Here is a 6,264-nt window from a genome sequence, read left to right as displayed (position 1 = left end):
GATTAGACATGTTTTTTATTATTGTCGTCAGTGATTATCTCAATTTCGGCTCAAATAATTGACAAAATCCTACGCACTGTGCCTTTAAAGATTTGAATTCGACAGCATCAATAGCTTGATACATTCCTTTCAAAACATTCTGAGATGGATCTGTCATTTAAAGAAAACACACAAGGCCTTTGCGCCTGAATCACAAACTGATATCCACTTTTTTCAGCCGTCCTTTGAAAGACGGAGAACCGTTATATTTACAAAACTGTTCCATTGTTTAGATAAACATGTCTGAGAGCGCGAACGCCGCTGTCATCGCTGTGCATCATCTCAACTGATAGCTTTACGCGTGTGTGTGTGTGTGTGTGACCTGTGTACAGCACTCCAAACGAAGCGTGTGAGTCAGTGCATGATGCTCGCAATGACAAACAAGCAAACAAGGTCGGATGAGCTCGTCTGTTTGCACCAACGTGTTTCATGCCACATACTTAGCTCAGTTTATTTCACCGTAAAACAGCTGTGGACGTCTGGGTTTGGACCTCAAATAGGCCATAATATTATTTTTTTTTTTTGGGGGGGGGGGGGGGGGCGATACCATTCGGGGTTAATATGCTGCCTGTACAATAACTCTTTTTACATCAGCTCTACAGGAAACAAAACTAACCGCAGCAGTTCCAACGCTCACTGCACGAGATAAAGCCAAATCCTGAAYGCTTTTTATTAGTAGCTGTTTACAAAGAAAAGAACAAAACTGTGGCAGTTTGCTCAACACAAATCACACTGTAGGTCTGCAGAGGGTTCGATCCACAACTTTAACCTGTGAAATCATATGCTGCAAGGTTTGAGCAGGATTTTATGCTGCATTTAAGTTACACTCGTTTGTGCCGTAATCACACCGTGTGTGTACGATCACAATACAAACACCTGAGAGCAAAAGTAATGCTTGGATGGTTGCAAAGTTAAATCGAATTAGAATCAAAATTTAGGCTAAACTTTAGCTTTACATCCTCATAGAATTATTTTCTCTCCTATTTGGCTATATGCTCTGAGAGGTAATGCTTTGCAGGAAAATGATGGGATGCAGCCAGCAGCAGATTGATAACTTACTGCTGTCCAATCAAAATGCAGAGGATCGATATTAATCAATTAGGGGTGCAACAATACAAGTACTCGTATCGAACCGTTCAATACAGTGCTTTAGGTTCAATACACACTTGTATCGAACAATACAGAGTTTTAAAAATTATTTTATGAACTTGTCTTCTGAAGATGCTCTGTGTTGAAGGATCAGTGGATCTTTGTTCGACTACTCCACCTAGGCTGTATTTTCGAGCGCAGATCCATTGAGAGACTTGCTGTTTCAGCAACATTTAAGTTTAAATTTAATTTAAAAGTGGTACTTTTGAGGTTAAAGAAATGTTCATAAATAATTTCAATAAATTACAAGTTAAAAAGGGCATGGAAATTTTAGTTATTTGTATCGAAAAAATATTGAACTGTGAGACTAAAATATTGAAGCGAACCGAATCGTGAAGTTTCTGTATCGTTGCAGCCCTATAATCAATGTTTAATGCACGGAAGTCGCAGAAGATAACTTTTAATTTCTTCCTTCTTTCTGTTCTTTTAAGAAAACGTGAATGCAGCATAAAAAACAACACATAGCTCTTCTTTCCTGCCTGTGTGTTTTACTCTTGGCAGGATGTTTACAACCCGTCGACGCATTAAAAAAAACAGTTTATGCATGTTTACTGAAATCTACAGTGACACGTCGGCTGTGTTAAAACAGCTCAGAGAAAAGAAGGAACAGATCTCCGGTGAGCTTTCCGTCGCCCATCCGGCCGGGACAGTCAGAGACATTCCACTCAACGCTGGGACAGGTCCGCAGTTCAGGAACAAGTGCAATAATACCTCAAGTTACTCTTAATAAGACAGTGATGGAGTCAGGTTCTCAGCGAATGCAGTCATTTGTTTTAAATTGAACAGATGCACAAAGTGACGAGACACCACAAGTGCACAGGCATCTGGGGACCTKCTAAGGCAACAGCGAAGGTTCTGTAGATATTTATACCGATTTCCACGAGAGGGACCTAAGAAGACAACTTTTTGCACATCGTTTTTATATGAAAAAGTTTTCCTTATAAAACCTTTCTGCACCAGGGACTGAGGCCAGTGGAACAACTGTAGATAGAGCGACGGTGTGTGTTGATGTTTTTTTTTTTCTAAGCTATCATAGTGATTCATGGAAGAAAATAACAAAACGATATATTGTGATTGTGTTGGACATATTTCGATATTTTTCTTGTGACGGTTTGAAAATCGGTGTGAACAGTTTTTATTATGATGTTTAAATCTTTCGAAGTTGCTTAAGTGAGACTTTAATTTGCTTCAGTCAAAGAGAGGGACACAAATTCTGCATATTAMTGTCTCTTTGAATGGAATTTTAAGATTGACTTTTACTGTTGTTTTGTGTCATTATGACATGTATATATTGATTTTGTTTTTGTCACACGGTGCGTCTGAGAATGGAGCTGAACTGATCTGACGGTGCCAACTGATGCCTCCAGTGGTTTATCGTGTGATTCTGTAGATTTCTAGCCGTGTTACGGAGGCTGTAGATAAACAGCACGGAGATGAAAATCGWATTATCAGAACATTTGAAACAACACGTCATCCTTCTTCAATTGTAGATTTATTTGTTATGAAACTAAATGAACTATGAGTAAGACCACTCGCACTACAACACTTACTAAGTTGACATTTTAGACACATCTTCTTGCTCTGTTTTCTCAGTTTTATGTAAAGGCTGGAAGAAAAGAAAATTTTATGTTAGAAGTAAGTCGTATTAAAAAAAAACAGAAAGTCCAAATCGAGTTCTCCAGAATGTGTTTTAAAGAAGCAAACAAAAACAAGCAGATGGTCACTTTGGTGCCACCCACTCTGTTTTATGACAAAAATAATCTGTTTTTGTTTTGAAGAAGAATTCTTGGTACCAGTTTACAATAAGGCTCCCCTTATAGACATTTTATAGATAGGTTATTAAGACATTTGCAAACACATAGATTAATTGAGGACAAGAAAAATAGAAAACTGTCTGGTTTATTGCCAAATAGTGAGCCAAATCTGCTCATATTACATCTACAGTTGCTATATTAAACATTTCAGACTAGGTTAGTACCTTATAAGCACWATAATGTATCAGAAACACAGATTTTACATATAAAATTGTACTGTATTATACRTATTTACATCAAAAGGAGTCTTATTGTAAAGTGTTAAAGAGTACACTATTTATTAATGACTTAAATGTCATAAGGGAGCCGTATAAATAGTGTACTGTCTTACACTTTACAATAAAGCTCCCTTTGATAGTTGTGGATATGTATAATGCAGTTATACAGTACAATATTAAATGTAAAATATGTGTTTCCAAAGCATTATTGTGCAACCAAGGTAGTGACCCAGTCTGAAATGTTTAATAAGCACCTTTAGATGTAATATGAACAGATTTGGCTCACTATTTGGCAAGAAAMCAGACAGCTTTGTCTCTTTCTTGTCCTTAATTAATGCATAATAAACACTTATTAATGATTTATAAAGTGTTTACAGATGAATTAAAAACCTATCCTATTTATAAGCCATCTATAAGGGCAGCCTTATTGTAAAGTGGTGCTGAATTCTTAAAGACACAGTTTCTGCTCTGATCTGATTGTATTACTATTCTGGCAAAGAAGGGAATCCATCCCCCCTAAATTTACAACGTTATTCAAATCTACCCAATTTAACCTCTTGCAAATTTGGTAGAAATCTGCAGCTAAAGTATAATAAGAGCTGTTATTGTTCTGTCACACTGACATCGAGATTTAAAAGCTTAATTGTGTTACTTTCTTGTTCTCGCTGCAGTGAAAGGGTTCATCAAATCATTTTTTTATGTGCGTTATGTAATTAATGCACAAAGGACTTCTGACAAGCCGGTATTAGTTTAAAGTCGCAAACCCATTTGTCAGCACAGATGAGTCAGTTGAAATGTAAGAAAACACTGATGTAAAAGTTAAATTTGGATTTTTTGATCCAGATCTCTCAAGAACCAAGATGTGAGACACTTTTGTTATCACTTTGAACACAACGTAGGTTTTTGTTGATGATGATGTCAAATTTGAGTCATGATTATGTGTTCCTTATGAAGGGTGGCCATCAAAACAATGTGGCTTTGCAGTTTATTCAATGTATTTTAYAATCAACACTTTGCCCATTATTAATAATCAGTAAAGAAGCCACTCACAGGCTTTATAATTTGGAAACAGCTGCAGGTTAAATATCCACAAAGCCGCTTTTGACTCGTTTAAAAAAACACTTTCTGAAAAAAAAGTGTTTTTTTTTCTTTGTGACTGAGCAGCTCTTCCAGCCAAAGTGTCTTTTTAAAAGTAAACCCGTGTTTTAGTTTGACCTGAAGACAGAGAACAAGAGGATTACCTGAAATGTCAAATTGTTTGTGTAAAACACTCGAAGCACTTAGTGAGAGAGAAAAAAAAGAACGAGTCATTCACTCACTGTGTTTATTTCCATGTTTTCCTTTTTCTCTCTTGTGATTCAAACAGTCTGAATAATGGATGACAAAGAGAAAAATCCCCCCCCCCCACCCCCTTCACTCTCTTTGCTTACGTTACACAAGGACACGGATGGCTGAAAATAGCACTGCTGTCCTCATGTGATGTGAAATTAAAAAGCACACTGGAGCGGAGACACTTGCTACTTTCATCTGACAATCCCTGCGTTCAAACCACTCCAATGCCATCTGTCTGTGCCAGAGTACTTTTCACCACAGAAAGCTTTTTTGAGATATAATGATGTACATGTGATTGTAATAAAGAGATTCTAATTAGCTATGACACTGTGCTTTCTGATTCTTTTTATTTGCTGAGGGGAAATTTGAAACAGATAAGATGTTTCTTCTTTTCTTAGCAGGTGAACTGGATACTCATTCTGTTCATTTATATGTTTACTTTAGGGGTCATTTATTTATTACATGAATAAGATAAGATAAGATAAGATAAGATAAGATAAGATAAGATAAGATAAGATAAGACCTTTATTGTCATTGTACAGAGCACAATGAAATTACAGTTCAGAACACCCATTCTCAAGAATACAGAACATAACATAGGAGAACAGGTGCTTTGGGTCGTGCAGCCACAGACCCTGCACAGAGCAAGGGTCACTGTAAAATCAGTTAGTTATCACTATTTAAAAAAAGCTTGTAAACCGATTGCACTTAAAAATTAGTACACTGAACTAGTGAATAAATACTGAGTGTAATCAGTTTACTAGCTTTTTTTCAAGTAGTGATAACTAACTGATTTTAGGCGCAACCCTTAAAAGAAAAACTAAAAACCACACAAGGGAAGATGAGGGGAAAAAATCATCATATTATATCAACAATGTGACACATGGTGTTTATTAAAAAATCCTCTGCATAGAGCACATTTATAATAAGCTTCATTGTTCAGTTTTTCTTTAGCAAAAACCTAATTGTGTCATTTCCACTTTYATAATTTCTCAAAATAAAAATGATTTTAGACCAAAACTCTGGGATGAAAGGAGGAGGATTTGCCTTCCTTCAAGGAAAGCTAAGTCTGTCATTAAAAAAACAAAAACATTGCGCTGTACTGTGATCAGTTTAAGGTAAAATGTGAAAAATCTCAATAACCAGAGAAAACTCACTCTTATCAATAATGCTGAATAAATGCAAGACTGCTCTTTTTACATTTGTAACTTCCAGTTGTTTCTATGTTATTTTAAAAACATTTTATATGAATAAATCAGAGGTGTCAAAACTATTCACATTCCTTACTTAAGTAGAAGTATAGAAACTAGGGTTTAATAATGCTTTTTTGGAAGTAGAAGTAGAACCCAAGCTTTTTACTCAAGTAAAAGTTGTGATGGTTTTAAAACTACTTAAAGTATAAAAATAAAAGTAACTAGACATGGGTTTTTATGATGTAAAATCACRTGTGCATTGCCATGTAGCATGGCTTTGCCTGCAGCAGTGGACTTGCAGAATGAAATGTGACCAAGTTCAAATGTGTCTTCTATACCAGCCTGTGCTTGTCAAGTCAGCAGGTGTTTGTAATGAGGGTAATTGTGTGACAATATAAAGTTTGTAGAGATTTTCTGTTAAAGTTTTTTTTACTGGGTTTTGAACCCTGATCTCGTACATGAAAGCCCATGGCACAAACCATGAGACCATTAGAGCTGCGGTAAAGAACGAGGCCAGGG

This window comes from Austrofundulus limnaeus, unplaced genomic scaffold (assembly GCF_001266775.1).
Source record: "Austrofundulus limnaeus strain Quisiro unplaced genomic scaffold, Austrofundulus_limnaeus-1.0 Scaffold137, whole genome shotgun sequence".
Lineage (NCBI taxonomy): Eukaryota > Metazoa > Chordata > Actinopteri > Cyprinodontiformes > Rivulidae > Austrofundulus > Austrofundulus limnaeus.
The sequence above is the reverse complement of the archived record's forward strand: the minus strand, read 5'-3'. Positions refer to the sequence as shown.